This window comes from Nyctereutes procyonoides, unplaced genomic scaffold (assembly GCF_905146905.1).
Source record: "Nyctereutes procyonoides isolate TBG_1078 unplaced genomic scaffold, NYPRO_anot_genome, whole genome shotgun sequence".
Taxonomy (NCBI): domain Eukaryota; kingdom Metazoa; phylum Chordata; class Mammalia; order Carnivora; family Canidae; genus Nyctereutes; species Nyctereutes procyonoides.
In genome coordinates, this window is record NW_026575051.1 from 47006627 (window position 1) to 47025627 (window position 19001).

At 37.0% G+C, this 19001-nt stretch overlaps 1 pseudogene; it reads right to left on the reverse strand.

Moving 5' to 3' along the window:
• Window positions 1-4503: 4503 nt before the first annotated feature.
• On the reverse strand, window positions 4504-4802 carry LOC129512355 (NADH dehydrogenase [ubiquinone] 1 alpha subcomplex subunit 2-like; annotated as a pseudogene).
• Between the last annotated feature and the right edge of the window lie 14199 nt (window positions 4803-19001).

Consider the following 19001-nt stretch of genomic DNA (forward strand, 5'->3'; position numbering starts at 1 on the left):
ATGGGGAGTGATTGCTTGATGGGTATGGAACTTTCTTTGAGGGGCAGTGAAAATGTTTGGAACTAAACCCAATATTGACGGGTCAGAGAGTGCTTCACAGGAGACATGACTTCTGAAAACATGAAAAAAGTTAGCCAAGTGAAGAGGGAAAGGGATTTTCAAATAGAATAACCTATATGCTAAGGTGGCCAGTGAGTAACCCAACATACTCAGAGAATGGAAAGGGTGTGGTCTGGGAGGAGGAGGGAGGCAGCTGCTTGAACTGAGGTTGGATGAGAAGAGCCAAGATCAGATCATAAAGGCCTTTTATGCCATGCCAAGGAGTTTGGACTTCACCCCAAGGCCACTCAGAAGCCTTCATGAGATTTTAAGCAGGGGAATGATACAATCAGATTTATATTTTTGAAATATCATTTTAGTATAGGCAAAGATTTGGAGGGTACAACACTGGAGTCAGGAAGCTTGGTTGTTGTAGTCATCCAGACAAGAAAAGATAGTTGCTTTAATGCAGGAGACATGGGAATGGAGAGAATTGAACTGATTTGAAAGACATTAATGAAGAATTGGTTGTTAGCTAAAGATTGGAGATGAGTATGGGAGTAGGTGGGTAAAAGACAGGATCTAAAGCATAAAGACCTTTGCTGATATCGCCTCTGTGGCAGTGATTCTCAACTCTGGAGAGTGACGGGTAGCATACTTTGGGCATATCAGAGTTCATCACAAGGGACTCCCAAAGTATGCTACCCTTCACTCTCCAGAGTTGAGAATCACTCAGAGGTGATTCAATCGCCACAGAGGTGATATTAGCAAAGGTTTTTATGCTTTGGATCAGGTTTTCCTGATTAGGACTATGTGTATGAAATTTACCTGGTTTAAGGGGCAAATAATTTTAAGGATCACTATTGCCTCCACATTTTTATAGAGGCCTTAATTTGATTAGAATATAATTCACTGATTAATTTTTATTCATTTTATGTTTTAATAATTTTGATTTTTATAATACATGAAAGAACAGGATCCTATGTTTGGGTATCTACAGTAAAAGTTTCAATTTCTCCCTGATTTAGGTGGTGAAAATCTAATCCTAAGATTTGTTGTTGCTCAACTGGCTGATTCTTGTGATGAAAAAAAAAGAGGGGAAACAAAGAATTAATGCTTTCCTCATCACTTGTCACCTTTGGAGATAGTTGAAAATCATAAAGAATAGTAGATTTTTAAAAATAATTTTATTTATATGCTTGTTTGTTTGAAGTATGGTTGACATGCAATATTAGTTTAAGGCATACAACATAATGATTAGATATTTATATACCCCATGAAATGCTTATCGTAAGTGCAGTTATCATCTGTCACCATCATTTGTCAGCATATAGTTATTACAATATTATTGGCTATATTTCATAGGCTATACTTTGCATAACTGCATACTGTGACTTACTTATTTTCTAACTGGAGGAAGTTTGTACCTCTTAATTCCCTTTACCTACTTTACCCATCTCCCCACCATTCTCCTCTTTGGTAACCACCAGTTTGTTCTCTATATCTATGGTCTGTTTCTATTTTATTTTGTTTGCTCAATTATTGCTTTTAGATGCCACATGTAAGTGAAATCATATAGTATTTGTCTTTCTCTGTTGGCCTTATTTAACTTAGCACAATACCACCTAGGTCAACCTATGTTGTTGCAAATGGCAATATTTCATTCTTTTTTATGATTGAGTAATATTCCACATACATAACATATTCATCCACTTATCTATCCATGGACACTTGTTTTTTTTTTCCCATGGACACTTGTGTTGCCTTCCATACCTTGGCTATCGTAAATAATGCTACAATAAGCATAGGAGTACATGTATCTTTTCAAATTAATATTTTCATTTTCTTTGAGTAAATATCCACCAGTGGAATTACCTGATCATAGGGTATTTCTATTTTTAATTTTTGAAGAAACCTATATGGTATTTTCCACAGTGGGTCTATCAATTTATATTTCCACCAACAATGCACAAGGGTTTCCTTTTCTTCCAATCTTTGCCAATATTTCTTATTCCTTCTCTTTTCAATACTAGCCATTCTTTTTTTTTAAAGATTTATTTATTTATTTATGATAGACATAGAGAAAGAGAGAGAGAGAGAGAGAGAGAGAGAGGCAGAGACACAGGAGGAGGGAGAAGCAGGCTCCATGCCAGAAGCCTGAGGTGGGACTCCAGGATCGCGCCCTGGGCCAAAGGCAGGCGCCAAACTGCTGAGACACCCAGGGATCCCCAAAACTAGCCATTCTGATAGGAATGAGGTGATATCTCATTGTGATTTTGATTTGCATTTCTCTGATGATTTAGTGATGTTGAGCAGCTTTTCATGTATCTATTGGCCATCTTTATGTCCTCTTTGGAAAAACATCTGTTCAGGTTCTCTGTTCATTTTCTATTTTTTTTAAACTACTTATTTATTTATTCATGAGAAACACTGAGAGGAGAGAGAGAGAGAGGCAGAGGCACAGGCAGAGGGAGAAGCCGGATCCACGCAGGGAGCCCGACACAGGACTTGATCCCGGGTCCCCAGGATCACACCCCGGGCCGAAGGCGGTGCCAAACCGCTGAGCCACCCAGGCTGCCCTCTCTGTTCATTTTTTAATCGAGTTGTTGTTTAATCCCTTAACAGACATATCATTTGCAAATATCTTCTCCCACTCAGTAGCTTCCCTTTTTGTTTTATTGATGATTTCCTTCACTTATGCAAAAGCTTCCTAGTTTGTTGTAGTCCCAATTGTTTGTTTTGCTCTTGTTGAAGAGACAGACACAAAAATATTTTTAAGACTAATAGCCAAGAATTTCCTGGCTGCATTTTCTTTTAGGAAGTTTATGGTTTTGTGTCTTACATTTAGGTCTTTAATCCATATTGAGTTTTTTTTTGTATATGGTATGAGAGTGGTCAAGTTTCATTCTTTTGCATGTTGCTGTCCAATTTTCCCAAAACCATTTACCGAAGAGAATATCTTTTCTCTGTTGTATATTTTTGCTTCCTTTGTTGTAGATTAATTAACTCTATAATCCTGGGTTTATTTCTGGACTTTCTCCTCTATTCCATTGATCTATGTGTCTATTTTTGGGCCAGTATCATACTGTTTTGATTACCATAGTTTTGAAATCTGAGAGTATGATAACTCCAGCTTTGTTCTTCTTTCTCAAGATTTATTTGGCTTTTTGGAGCCTTTAGTAGTTCTATACAAACTTTAGGATTATCTGTTCTGGTTCTATGAAAAATAATATTGATATTTTGATAAGTATTACATTGATTTCATAGATTGTTTTGGACAGTACAGAAATTTTAATAATATTAATTCTTCAAGCCCATAAGCATGATTTATCTTCTCATTTATTTGTGTTGTTTCCACTTTTTTTCATCAATATCCTGTGGTTTTCAGAGTATAGGTCTTTCACCTTCTAGGTTAAATTTATTTCTAGGTATTTTATTCTTTTTGATGCAATTATAAATGGGAATGTTTATTTATTTTTTTAAGATTTTATTTATCTATTCATGAGAGACACACAGAGAGGCAGAGACATAGGCAGAGGGAAGAGAAGCAGGCTCCATGCAGGAGCCCAATGTGGAACTTGATTCCAGAGCTCCAGGATCATGTCCTGAGCTGAAGGCAGATGCTCAAGCGCTGAGCCATCCAGGTGTCCCTGGAAGTATTTATTAATTTGTCTTTCTGCTAGTCTGTTATTAGTGTAAAGAAAAGTAACAGATTTCTGAATATTAATTTTGTATATTGCACATTTACTAAATGTATTTAATTAAAAAATTTTAATGGAGTCTTTAAGGTTTTCTGTATAAAGTATCCTGTCATCTGCAAAAGTGACAGTTTTACTTCTTCCTTACAATTTGAATGCCTTTTATTGTGGCTAGTGGTAGGAGTGGGCATCCTTGTCCTGTTTCTAATCTTAGAGGAAAAGTTTTCAGCTTTTCACCATAGAGAACGACATTTGCTGTGGATTTGTCACATATGGCTCTTATTATGTTGAGGTATGTTCACTTGATACCCACTTCAGGGGATCCCTGGGTGGCTCAGTGGTTTAGCGCCTGCCTTTGTCCCAGGGCATGATCCTGGAGTCCTGGGATCGAGTCTCACATCGGGGTCCCTGCATGGGGCCTGCTTCTCCCTCTGCCTCTCTCTCATGAATAAATAAAATCTTAAAAAAAATACCCACTTCACTGAGGGTGTTTATCATGAATGGATGCTGAATTTTGTCAAGTGCTTTATCTGTATTTATTGAGATGATCATATGATTTTATTTTGGATGAACAAAGTAAAACTTTATTTTTGCCTCAGTGGTTGTGCAACAAAGGTTGGAAAGAAGAATGAGAAAAAGATATTGTGAGATCACATTTTTCAGCACAAGCTTCATAAAGAAAGAAAAGAACATAATTTTCCACATTGTACTCAGTCCAGCAAAGCTCAGGCTGTGATGCTGTTGTGATTAATCCTTAGTGGAGATTTCAGGCTTTGCAACTTAGCTCATTCTCTAGGACTCTGGTTACCTGATCAGCACTGAAGTTGTTCAAAGAGACATTCTTCTCTTGGCCACGTTCATTGTGGATTGGGAACTTGTGCTGCACATTGGAGCACTTGTATATTAGGATGGGCAGGTCTGGGTTTGTCTTCTTCAGCTCCGTATAGGGTTTCTCAGTGAATTCCCTGACACCTTGAATGCCAGGAAAGCACTGACAAAGTGGACACCAATCTCTTGCAGGCCCAGCTAGGCCTGGATCCCTTGACTTGCTGCAGATACCAACATCTCTTCTGGTACCCAACCCTTGATCATATGATTTTTGTCCTTCATTTTGTTAATGAGGTGTATCAGGTTGACTGACTTGTAGATATTAAACCATCCTTGCATCTCTGGAAAAATCTCACTTGATCATGGTAAATCATCCTTTTAATATATTGTTGAGTTTGATTTGCTAATATTTTCTTGAGATCTTTTGCATCTGTGTTCATTGGAGATATTGGCCTGTAATTTTTCTTCTTTCATAGTATATTTATCTAGTTTTGGTATCTGGGTAATGCTGGCCTCATAGAATACATTTGGAGCTGTTCCTTCCTCTTCAATTTTTTTGGGAATAATTTGGGAAGGATAAGTATTGACTCTTTAAATGTTTGGTAGAATTCCCCTGTGAAACCATCTGCTTCTGGACTTGTGTGTGTTTTTTGATTACTGGTTCAACTTCATTACTAGAAATTGGTCTGTTCAAAATTTTTATTTCTTCCTAACTCAGTCTTAAAAGACTATGTGTTCATAAGAGTTTATCTATTTTTGGCGGGAGCCTGGCTCAATTGGTTAAGCATCCTATTCTTGGTTTTGGTTCAGGTCATGATCTTGCAGTCATGGGATCAAGCCCCTCGTTGGGCTCTGTGCTCAGTGTGGAGTCTGCTTCAGATCCTTTCTCCCCCTCCCTCCTGCTCACTTTCCCTCTCTTAAATAAACAAACAAACAAACAAACAAACAAAATCTTTTAAAAAAGATTTATCCATTTTTTCCTAGGTGGTCCAATTTGTTGCATGTAATTTTTCATAGTAGTTTCTTACAATCCTTCATATTTCTGTGATGTCAGTTGTAACTTCTCTTTCATTTCTGATTTTATTTATTTGAATTCTTTCTTTTTTTCCTTTCTTTATTTTAAAAAAGATTTTATTTATTCATGAGAGACACAGAAAGAGAGGCAGAGACATAGGCAGAGGGAGAAGCAGGCTCCCTATGGGAGCCTGATGTGGGACTCGATTCCAGGACCCCAGGATCACGACCTGAGCCAAAGGCAGATGCTCAATCACTGAGTACCCAGGCACCCCTCTTTCTTTTTTTCTTGATGAGTATAGCTAAAGATTTATTGATATCATTTATCTTTCCAAAGAAGCAACTCTTAGTTTCATTGACATTTTCTATTGTTTTTTTCAGTCTCAATTTCATGTATTTCCACTCTGATCTTTACCATTTCTTTTCATTTGCTACTTTAGAGCTTTGTTTGTTCTTTTTCCAGTTGTTCTAGCTAAAGGTTAGATTGTTTATTTGAGATTTTCTTGTTTCTTAACATAAAGCCTATATCACTATAAATTTCCCTCTTAAACATATTTACTGTGTCCCAAAAATTTTGAACATTTTCATTTGTCTCAAGGTATTTTTAAATTTCCTCTTTGAATTCTTTGCTGACCCATAAGTTGTTCAGTAGCATGTTGTTTAGCCTCCATACGCGTGTGTTTTTCTTTAGCTTTTTTCTTGTAATTGATTTCTAGTTTTATAGCATTGTGGTTGGGAAAATATGCATGATAGGATTACAGTCTTTTAAATTTATTGAAACTTGTTTTGTAGCTTAACATGTGATCTGTTCTGGAGAATGCTCCATGTGCACTTGAAAGTCTGTATATTCTGCTGTTTTGGGATGGAATGCTCTGTGTATTCATTAAGTCCATAAGGTCTAATGTGTCATTCAAAGCCACTGTTTCCTTACAGATTTTCGGTCTGAATAATCTATCCATTGATCTAAGTGAGATGTTAAAGTCCCCTACTTACAGGTGCCTGGGTAGCTCAGTGGTTGAGTGTCTGCCTTTGGCTCAGGTCATGATCCTGGGGTCCTGGGATCAAGTCCTGCATCAGGCTCCCCTGAGGGAGCCTGCTTCTCTCTCTGCCTCTCTTTCTGTGTCTCTCATCAATCAATCAATCAATAAATAAAAACTTTCAAGTTTGCTACTTTATTGTATTACTGTCAATTTCTCCCTTATGTCTGTTAATATTTGCTTTACATATTTACGTGCTTCTATGTTGGGTGCATAAACATTTACACTTGTCATATCCTCTTGTTGGATTGATCCTTTTATCATTATGTAATGCCCTTCCTTGTCTCTTGTTACAGCCTTTGTTTTAAAGTCTATTTTGTCTGAGGTAAGCATTGTTAACTCAGCTTTTCTTTTGTTTCCATTTGCATGGAACATCTTTTTCCATCCTTTCACTTTTGGTCTGCATATGTCTTTAGGTCTGAAGTGAGTCTTCTGTAGGCAGCATAGAATGGGTCTGTTTTTTTAATCATTCAGTCACCCTATGTATTTTGATTGAAGCATTTATTCCATTTTCATCTAAAATAACTATTGATAGGTATGAATTTATTGCTATTTTTTTCATTGTTTTCTGGTTGTTTTGTGGGTCTCCTGTGTTCCTTTTTCTTCTCCTGCTCTTTTTCTTGTGATTTGACGACTTTCTTTAGTGTTATGCTTGGATTTTTTTCTCTTATTTTTTGTGTATCTATTATAAGTTTTTGATTTGTGATTACCATGAGGTTGACATGTAACAGACTATATACAGTCTATTTTAAGATATGGTGGCTTAAATGTGAACACATTCTAAAAACACTCCTTTTTTTATTACACTTCCCTCTGACAATTTATATATTTGATGCTATATTTTATCCCCTTTTATTTTGTGTATCCCTTAACTAATTATTATAGATGTAATTGATTTTATATAACCTTTATATTAGCTTTATAAGTGATTGCTTTACTACCTGTACTACATGTTTGCTTTTAGCAGTGAAATTTTTTATCTCATAATTTTCTTCTACTTAGAGCCTTTTCTTTTCTGCTTAAATTAGTCCCTTTAACGTTTCTTGTAAGGCTAGTTTAGTGATAATAAATGCCTTCAACTTTTGTCTCAAAAAATCTTTATCTCTCTTTCAATTCTGAATGATAACCTTGCTGGGTAGAGTGTTTTTGGCTATAATTTTTTCCCTTTTAGCACTTGGAATATCTCATGCCAATCCCTTTTTGCCTGCAAATTTTCTGCTGAAGAAAGAACTGATAATTTTATGGGGTGTTCCTTGGTTGCTTTTCTCTTTCTACTTTTAAGATTATCTCTTTGTCTTTAATTTTTGACATTTTAATTATTATGTGTTTTGATGTGGACTAGTTTTGGGTTCATCATGTTTAGAGCTGTCCGTGCTTTCTACACCTGTCTGTGTCTTACCCCAGCTTAGGGAAGTTTTCAGCTATCATTTATTGAAATAAGTTTTCTGCCCGCCCCCCTTCTCCTTCTTGGACCCCTATAATGTAAATGATAGTATGCTTGATGTTTTACCAGAGGTCCCCTAACCTATCCTCATTTTTAAAAAATTTATTTTTCTTTTTGTTGTTCAGCTTGGATGATTTCCACTACTATGCCTATAAGATTGCTCTTCTATTATTCTGCATCCCATAATGTGCTATTGATTCCCTCTAGTGTATTTCTCATTTCCATTATTGTATTCTTCAGCTCCACACCCTGACCCTGTTGCTTCAATGCCCAACTGCAACCATTAAAGGTGTCCTGCTTAGTAGGCTTAACTTCCCTTCCCCAGGGCAGCAGTTGCTTTGGAAGGCCACTGTTCCTGACCAAGACAGCCCACTGGGTGTGACAGGACAGGATCTGCTTTGGAGAAATGTGTTGGGCTGTATGGGGCCACTAAGGATCACTATGGTGGGGTGAGAAATGCTTGCAAGGTAGATGGAGTATCAGAACTGGGACCTGCCAGTGTTGGGTGAGTTAGGCTGAAAGAAGACAAGAAAAATGACACCTGCCAGCAATTCTGTATATATAGATCCCTGTCCTCCTGCACACTTCTTGAAATTATCAATACATTTCCTTTGTGTATGGCCCAGGTACTTTTCAAAGTGCTGCCTTTGTGATGGTTCTCAGAGTGAATGTGATTGTGTGCAGGCCCTTTAAGAGAAGAGTCTCATTTTCCTATAGCTCTCTCACTTTCTTGGAGTTAAGCCTCACTAATACTCAAAACTCTCAGAGTTAAGTCCTGCCAGTATTCAAAACCAGACATTATAGCTGTTTTCCTAGTGCAAATCCTTGGGGCAGAAGTTGCTTGATATGGGGCTTGACACCCTTCTTTGTTGGGGAGAACCTCCATGCCTATAATACTCCTTTTTGCTTGTGGATTGACACTAGGCACTTTCCAAATTGCTGTTTCTTCAAGCAGCAAGACTGCATGTGTGAGCCCTCTGAGGGGGACTCTCAGCATCCCATAGCACTTTGGAACCCCCAGATGTCAGCACAATGGTTTCTTAAGCCAGATGTCCTGGGAGCTTTTCTCTGGTGCAGACTCAGGAAGAAGCCAGGGTGTCCTGTGTATGGCACCAACCCCTTGCTCCTCCAAGAGAAGCACTTGTCTGGTGAGATTCCTCTCTAGTGTGTCACCATGCTGGGGTGGGTTTTTTTTGTAGGAACTTGTTTGTGTCTCTCCTACCTGTCTGGATGTCCTTTTACCCTTTGTTATGGAAAGCAGTTACTCTAGTTTTCAGATCTCTTTCAGAGGGAAATTATTCATATATGGCTGTAGATTTGGTGTGTACGTGGGAGGAGTTGGGTTCAGGATCTTTTATGCCACTATCTTTGCACATTCTTTCCCAAGAAAAGTAGATTTTTTAAAGTGTCAGACTAAAAAACTTAAGAAGCTATGCTATTTCTATGTCAGGAAACTCAACTCTGTTTTTTTTCTACCTCTTCATATCTGTGCCCAGGTAACTAACTTTTAAAAAGGATTCTCTCCAAGGAAGATGATTAAAAAATAGTCTCGTGATCTTCTTGAGGGAAAGGATGCAGGAAAATAGACTTAAAATAGTTCATGCTTATTCTGAAAGTAACTGAATTAAGGGTAACTTGTATTGTTTTTGCTTCCATAATTTCTTTCACATCATTACCCTGGAAAATTCATTTTCCCTCTTGTTATCAAACATCTTTATAGAGAAGGGAAGTTAAACTGGGAAAGGAAATGGTCAGCTAATTTTAAGACTCTCTGGGTCTAATTCCATGACTCGATTGCAGTTTCAAAATTGATATACTACATGTTTTACATAGGCTAACATGATAGCTATAAAAAAAAGTGGTTAACTATTGCATAGCATATAAATAATGGAGAACAAAAATGCAATAGGTGAAAAACACAAGATCTGAATTTTTTTAAACTTTTGAGGATTTTTTTGAAAACCTGGATGAAACTCTATTCAATGGTAGAGCCAAAAAGCATAATGAAAAGTAGAGAAGTTCTACATTATTGTGCTTTTTCTTTACTTTTTTAATGAAATATTTATACAGAAAAGGTTGATATAACATATATGTGCCCTTGAATAAATAATTATAAAGTGAATATCCAACTAACCCCTGTCCAGGTACATTATTCTTTTTTTTTTTTTTAAGATTTATTTATTTGAGCAGTGGTGGGGGGTGGGTTTGGGTGTGGGGAGGTGTAGAGAGGAAGAGAGAGAATTGGGAGTACACTCCCTGCTGCACACAGATTGTGACCTGGGGCTTGATCCCCACAACCCTGAACCATGATCCCAGCTGAAATCAAGAGTTGATGTTCAAACCATGAAGCCATCCTAGGGCCCACAGGTACATTAAAGATTTTTAATTAAGAGGCCACTGACACTTTCGTGAGCTTCAGGGAATTTGTGAGTTCTCTGAAATTATATGCAACTTAGGGATTTTATGTATTTTTCTGGAGGAAAGAGTAGAACTTCTCACAGAATCTTTGAGAGTTCCCTTCAAATTGTTAGGACTGTTTAGAGCAATTGGACTAAGATGGTTCTGTGACTTAGTAATTGCATAGTCTTAGGCTGGTCTCTTACACACTCTGAATATGAAATGTATAAACTGAAATGACAAAAGTTCATTTTCTTGTGAGGCTGTTGTAAGGAGCAGCTCATTTGTTATCTGTGAAACAACTTTGTAAACCCTAAAGTACTCTTCCAAATGTTAATTATATCTCTGTGAATAACTGGAAATTTTCTTAGTAAGGTCTTTGCAATATCTAAAGAACTGCATAATTGCTCTTGTTGATTAAAGCTGGTTGAAAAGCCCTAGACTATCATTATAACAGCTAGTCTGGCAACACTCCAAATCCAGACTAGACCACCATCTACTGTTCCCATGCTGCTCCTGGACTACTGAACAATGTCTGAATAAAGTCATTTAACATGGCAGATTGGTTTCACCTTATATTCATGATTATAACCTTCAAATGAATATTCATACTTCCCAATAATGAGCTGAAAATTTTTATTAAGCATACTTTTCTACTCTCCTAGGTGACTATTTCCTATTATCCTCTCTCCAAGATTACTCAGGGCTCTACTGCGACCATGACAAAATAATAACTGGGCTTCCTGTCACAAACAGCCTGAAAACTGGACAAAATCTGTAAAGCAATTGTATTCAGACATTGGAAAACAAAGAGTGTGATACCTGAGAGAAAAGAAACATATGAAATTGATTGCCCCAACTTTTTGCTTGGAGGAATTTTCCAGATCATGAGAAAATAAACTCAAATAGAGTTTGGAGACCCAGTGGAGTTGAAGAGATGGAGTGCAGCATTCCCAGAGGCTGAGGGAAATGGAATTTGAAAGGTAGAAGAATTTGAAAGGTGGAAGCTAAGGGGGAAAAATAGAGCTCCATAAATCTGAGTCTGAGCAAAGAATGACTAGAGAGCTGTAAGCTAAATAATTTCCAGAATTCACAGAAGATGAGCAGACATTGGATCTCTGGCCAGCCAGAGTACAGAGAATCTTCTGTGAAAACCTCAAAGCAGCCATAACTTAGGAGTAGGGACAAATTCTCCTTGGAGTGAAGACTACTCTAGACTCATTCTAGTAAAGCTTAAAAATAGTCCTCAAAGAAATCAAAGTGATCCAAAAATGATTTTACAGTCTGAAAAAGAACAAAGAAAGCTCAGCACTACTTCAAGGGAGACAACAAAATTCAGACACTCAACAAGGATAACATTTACACTGTTCAACATTCAAAAAATTCATAAACACTAAAATACTCAACTCATTTCCTCTTAAGACTTTAGGAAAAAGAGGGATGCCTGGTGGCTCAGCAGTTTAGCACCTTCCTTTGGCCCAGGGCCTGATCCTGGAGTCCCGGGATGGAGTCCCACATCAGGCTCCTCACATGGAGCCTGCTTCTCCCTCTGCCTGTGTCTCTACCTCTCTCTCTCTCTCTGTCTCTCATGAATAAATAAATAAAATCTTAAAAAAAAAGACTTTAGGAAAAAGAAAATATATACTCGCCTCTATAAAAGTATGGTGGTTCCTGATATCTTAAAGTCACTTAGTCATAGGAATGAAGTCTGCAACATTCTTTTTTTTTAAATTCCAGTATGATTAATATATATTGTTATATTAGTTTCAGGTGTACAACATAGTGATTCAACAACTCTGTACATTATTCAGTGCTCATCAGGATAAGTGTACTCTTCCTTTCCTTTGCCTATTTCACCCACCATCCCCACCCACCTCCCCTCTGGCAACTACCAGTTTGTTCTCTATAGTTGAGTCTATTTTGTTTGTTCTTTTTCTTTCTATTTTGTTTCTCAGATTTCCACATATGAGTGAAATCATATGGTACTTGTCTTTCTCTGAGTGACTTATTTCACTTAGCGTTATGCCCTCTAAATCCATGTATGTTGTTACAAATGGCAACATTTCATTCTTTTTTTTTATAGCTGAGTAATATTCATACACACACACACCACCCCATTTTTATCAATTCATCTGTTGATGAACACTTGGGTTTCTTCCATACCTTGGCTAACACAGGGGTGCATTTTTCTTTTTGAATTAGTGTTTTTGTTTTCTTTGGGTAAATACCCAATTATGGAATTACTGGATCATAGGGTAATTATGTATTCAATTTTTTTAGGAACCTCCATACTGTTTTCCACAGTGGCTGCACCAGTTTGTATTCTCCACAACAGTGCATGAGGGTTGCCCTTTCTCCACATCCTAGTCAGCACTTGTCTTGTGTTTTGATTTTAGACATTCTAGCAGTAGCAAGGTAATATCTCATTGTGGTTTTGATTTGCATTTCCCTGATGATTTGTGCTGTTGAGCATCTTGTCATGTGTCTGTTGGTCATCTGTATGTCTTTTTTGGAGAAAGTCTGATCATGTTTTCTGCCCATTTTTAAATTGGACTAATTGTTTTTTGGCTGTTGAGTTGTGGGAGGGAGTTCTTTATATATTTTGGATATTAACCCCTTATCAGATATATCATTTGCAAATATTTTCTCCCATTTGGTGGTTGGTCTTTTGTTTTGCTGATGGTTTCTTTCACTTGTGCAAAAGCTTTTTATTTCAGTGTAGCCCCAATAGTTTAATTTTGCTTTTATTTCCCTTGCCAAAGGAGACATACCTAGAAAAACCTTTCTATAGTGATGTCAAAGAAATTACTGCCTACATTTTCTTCTAGGAATTTTATGGTTTCAGGTCTCACATTTAGGTCTTTAATCCATTTTGAGTTAAGTTTTGTGCACATAAAAAAGTCCATTTTTATTCTTTTGCATATAGTGTCCAGTTTTCCCGACACCATTTGTTGAAGAGACTATCTTTTTCCTGTTGTATATCCTTGCCTCCTTTGTCATAGATTAGTTGACCACACAAGCATAGGTTTATTTCTGGGCTCTTATTTTGTTCCATTGATCTATGTGTCTGTTTTTGTGCCTAGTACCATACTCTATTACTACACCTTTGTAGTATATCTTGAAATCTGGGATTGTGATAGCTCCAGTTTTGTTCTTCTCTTTCAAGATTGCTTTGTCTATTTGGGGTCTTTTGTGGTTCCATAGAAATTTTGGTATTACCTGTTTTAGTTCTGTGAAAAAATGCCAATGGTATTTTGATAGAGATTGCATTAAATCTGTAGATTGTTTTGGATAGTATGGACATTTTAACAGTATTTATTCTCCTAATCTATGAGCAAGGAATGTCTTTCCGTTTGTTTGTGTCATCCTCAATTTCTTCCATCGGTGTTTTATGATTTCCATAGTATGAGTCTTTCACCTCCCCGGTTAGCTTTATTCCTAGATATTTTTTTTTTGGTGCAATTATAAATGGGATTGTTTTCTTAATTTCTCTTTCTGCTATTTCACTATTAGTCTATAGAAATGCAACAGATTTCTGTATATTGCTTATGTATCCTACACGTTTACTGAACTCATAAGTTCTGGTATTTTTCTGGTGCTCTTTAGGGTTTTCTATATATAGTATCATGTCGTCTGCAAATAGTGAAAGTTTTACTTCTTCCTTACCAATTTGGATGATTTTTATTTCTTTTTCTTGTCTGATTGCTGTGGTTAGGTCTTCCAATACTATTTTGAATAAAAGTGATGAGAGTGGACATCCTTGTCTCATTTCTGATCTTAGGGGAAAACTCTTATTTTTTCCCCATTGAGTGTGATATTAGCTGAGGGTTTTTAAATCCACAACATCGTTGAAGGTAATCCTTTAACTTTGAGATAAAAACATTTAATAAACTGGAGCTTAGCACTTCTAGTATGACTTCCATCACAATTGGTCAGCTCTATTTATTTATGTTAAATTAAATCCACTACTGTATGTAGATTTCTGCTCTGATATTCTGATACTTAAAGTCTTTTCTTGTTAAACAAACTGTTAACAGTTCTCATGCTATCTTTTTCTCAAGGTAAATATATCCAAATCCTACCATTATTTTTTTCTGACAAGATTCTCTGGAGGCACTCTCTAGGTCTCCCATGTTTCTTTTTAAATTGCTGCCATGTTAAAACTAGAAAAAATTAGTTCTAAAGGACTAGAAGTCCAATAAGTCATGGGAATGTGAAATATATTTTCATACTTGATTTTTTAAATAATAGTAGTGATAAGGGTAATAATATCTAAAATTTAATGATCCTTTTATTTATATCAGTCATATGCTAAATGCTTTATAAGTATTACCACATTTTATGCTCAACTCTGTGAGGTAGATGCTATTATTATCTATGTTTTATAAATGAGAAATTTGAATTGTTGAAAGATTTACAAATGAACTAGTACCACTGTAATAGTGTATAACACACTACTAAAAATCTTAGTGATTGAAGACAACACTTCTTAATTATCACACATCTACAGCTTGTCTGGAGTTAGGCTGATATAGGTTGGGCCCAATTGGAGAGCTGTATATCTTACTGAAAGATTGGTTCAGGCAATTTTGTTCCATTTGCCTCTCATTCTTCTCCTGGGCCCAAAAAATTCCCAGGATATGTTCTTCTAATGGCAGTGATACAGATTCAAGAGGAAAAGGAGAAATATGGGGTCTCTTAAAGTCCTTGGCTCTGAATTTGGGACATTTCTCACTTCCACACATCCCATTGGGCAAAGCAAGTCCTAGAACTAAGCTCCAAATCAAAGGGGGAGGAAGCATACAAGTCTGTGGTAAGAGTGTACATGTCAGGAGAGTGAAGAATTAGAACCAATAATTCAGTAAGCACAAAAGGCTAAATAATATTTTTAAAGGCGTACCTATTGAATTTGGCTGAATGTAGCAGAAAACCTAAATAACAATGGTTTAATGAGGTAGAGTTTCATTTTCTTTGATGTAATGGGAAGTCCAGAGGTAGCTAGTCAAAAAGACTGATATGAATGCTCTATAATATCACCAAGGACTCAGGCTCCTTTGTAGATTTTTGTAGTCCTCATCTTCATGTTCACAATAAGGCTGGAATTTCAGCTAGTACATTCTCATTTCAAACACAATGAAAAGGGAAAAAGATAGACATAAAATGAAAGGGTTTTCTCTGACATCCTATCCAGTGGTTCCACTTAAATCTCACTGGCCAGGACCATATCACGTTTCCACCTCCAGCTGAAAGAGGGTGTGAGATCTTTTTCTTTCTTTCTTTCTTTCTTTCTTTCTTTCTTTCTTTCTTTCTTTCTTTCTTTTTCTTTCTTTCTTTTCTTTCTTTTCTTTTTCTGGCACAGAACATTATCATTCACAACACAACCACACAATCAAGTTTAGTAAGAAAGAAGAGAAAATTGATATTAGATGGGCAATTAGCATCAGACAGACACTTTAGGAAATGTTTGTGCCAGGATTTGCCTATTCATCTAAAATTATACTTAACATGATGACATTATTCTTAGCATTTAAAAATATTTAATATTCTAATTTATAAGTAATATACACTCATGAAAAACATTTTGGTAGATATCCTAAAGTATAAAGAAGAAAATAGCCATGATCTTATTGTCTAGATAGCACCACTTAAAATTTTGCTGTTTCACTTTCCTTTTGGTTGTTTTACCTTGTCTATTTATAGTTTCCAAATTGGGCTCATTCTCTACATATAGCTAGCCCCTCTCCCCATTATTTTTTTCCTTCATTTTGTTTCATAGACAATATATACTCATTATAGAAAATCTAGAAATACTAAAAAAGTATAAAGAAATAAAAATAATAACTTAGCCATCTCAAATAATAAAGAAAATAAAATGAATAATAACTTACCCTTACTCAGATCCAAACACTGCTAAGAATACTGGTACATGACTTATACACTTTATATATATATATTATATACGCATATATATGAATATAATCGAAGTCATGCTGTATATACATTTTGCATTTAGCTTTTAAAAACATTAGACAAATACTTAAGGTTTCTGTTCACATTATTTTTAATATCTGCCTAATATTCACTTTGTCAACATTCCTTAAATATCAAGTGTTTAGATTTCCAACGTTTTGCTATTATAACTTGCTACTCTGCACATCTATTTTTGCACAAGCTTCATCCATATTCTAGGAGAATTTTCTAGAAGGGGGGGATCCCTGGGTGGCGCAGCGGTTTGGCGCCTGCCTTTGGCCCAGGGCGCGATCCTGGAGACCCGGGATCGAATCCCACATCAGGCTTCCGGTGCATGAAGCCTGCTTCTCCCTCTGCCTGTGTCTCTGCCTCTCTTTCTCTCTGTGACTATCATAAATAAAATAAAAAATTAAAAAAAAAATTTTCTAGAAGGGGAAAATAAATAAAATCCTTTTTTACTATAACTTGTGCATTCCTGTGTTTATTCACTTCCTAGTAATCTAAGAATATCTTTAAGCAAAATATATTATGTACAGTTGACCCTTGAACAACATGTGTTTGAACTGCGCAGGTCCACTTTTACGTGTATTTTATTTTTTTTATTTTTTCATTTTTTTTACATTTTGTATTTTAAAAATAAATATACAGCATTGTAAATGTCTTTTCCTTGTGATTTTCTTTTTTCTCTAAATTTATTAGAATACAGAATATAATACATACAACATACAAAATATGTGCTAATCAACTCTATATTATCGGTGAGCTTCAAGTCAACAGTAGGCTATGAGTAATTATGTTTTTGGGGGAGTCACATACCATTTTTCACGTGGAGGTGAGGGCTAGGGGGACAGGCAGGTAGGTGTCAGAGCACCTAACCCCCAGGATGTTCAAGGGTCAACTGTATTCCTTTACTGTTTGAAAAAATTACTGGCAGTAGCCTGTTTAAAAATAAAACTTTGTTGATACTGGTTTCTGGTATAGAGTTAATCCTGTCTTGTACTTGAGGTCAGTAGGCGGGCCTAATCAACCTTAATGTTAAGAAACAAAACCTCATCATCCCAACTCCAGTCCTGGGTGTGGTCCTTATCATGTACTTCCTGAATGTGGTTTTCTCTTCTGGCATCTTACACCACCGTGTTACAGACTTCTTTTGAACAGGACATGAAATTAAACTGTGATCCTGTGGGACCCAGGAAATCTAACAAAAATCCCCTACCCCTGGACAAGCAGAGCAGGACTAACTCCATTTTGTGCTACACCTGCCATCTCATGTAAACCCCCGCCCACGACCTGCCTATTGTTTAAGGCACTCCCTCACCCTAGTTGAGCTATTAAGCACACCCTTATCAGAAACCGGAGCACTTAGGAATGCGGGACCTCTGACCTTTAACCAGCCAAGGAATGAAAACCCCTCTTTTGCCTGCCAAACCTGCGCTCCAATTCTAACCAGAATAATAGGCTAGTTCAAATGGTCACTATAGGGTGAATCATGATTCAACTGGCCACCTGCGTGTGGACCGACATGACTGTGCAACTTTCTGCGTATGTTACAATCTCATTGGCCACTGGCCCCTATAACACTGCTGTGCTTCTTAGTCTCGGGGTCCAAGTCCCTGCTCTGCTGTATGGAGTGTACTTGGACCCAAGCTCGAGCTTGTGAATAAACCCTCATGTACTTGCATGGGTGTCGGCTCCTTGGTGGTTTCTAGGATTCGCAATCTTGGGCACAACAATCCTTTTTGCTTTTGCTTTTTAAAAACTAGACACTTTTATATAAACTCCATACAACAATACAACCTCTCGATTTTCTCATCCTCTCCAAACTGGCTCCTGCCTCCGCCTTGGCTCCCTTTTAGAGGCCATATAGGTTCCCACACTAGTTAACTGTTAACCTTGAAAACAGAGCTCTGCATTAGTTTGCCCGCAAAGCGAGTTTACTCAGGAATAACAAACAATTGCAATTTAGGACAAGAGAGTTACACAAAACCAAAGGCAAATACAACAAAGACAAGGAACACTATTTTCTTGAGAAGAAAGAGGAAGGTAGAAGGGTTTTTTTTTTTTTTTTTTCAATAAATGTCCATTGGAGAGGGGCACCTGGGTGGCTCAGTCCATTAAGCACCTGCCTTCAGCTGGGCTTGTGATCCCAGGGTCCTGGGATGGAGCCCCACACCGGGCTCCCTGCTCAGCCTGGAGCCCGCTTCTCCCTCTGCCTCTGCCTGCCTCTCTGTCAAATAGATAAAGTCTTCAAAAAAAAAAAAAAAAAAAAAGTCCGTTTGAGAAAAGCAAGAGTCCAGGGGGATGAGGATTTCTCATTGGCTGAGTTACAGGGGTATTCAATTTCTCATAGGTTACAATGTACACCTTCCCTGTTCAGGCTGTAATTGACGATTCTTTCCTTTTGAAGATTCTTCCGTTGCTGTCTTTAATTGGCAATTCTTCCTATAATTTAATGGTGGAGTGGGAGGGGCTTCCCGTTGCAGGCTCCCCTTCCAGCCTCCCAAGTCTGCTTTTAAGGAGATTTCTCTTCATTAATTTTCACCCAAGTAAATACTCTTAAGAAACCTCGTGTTT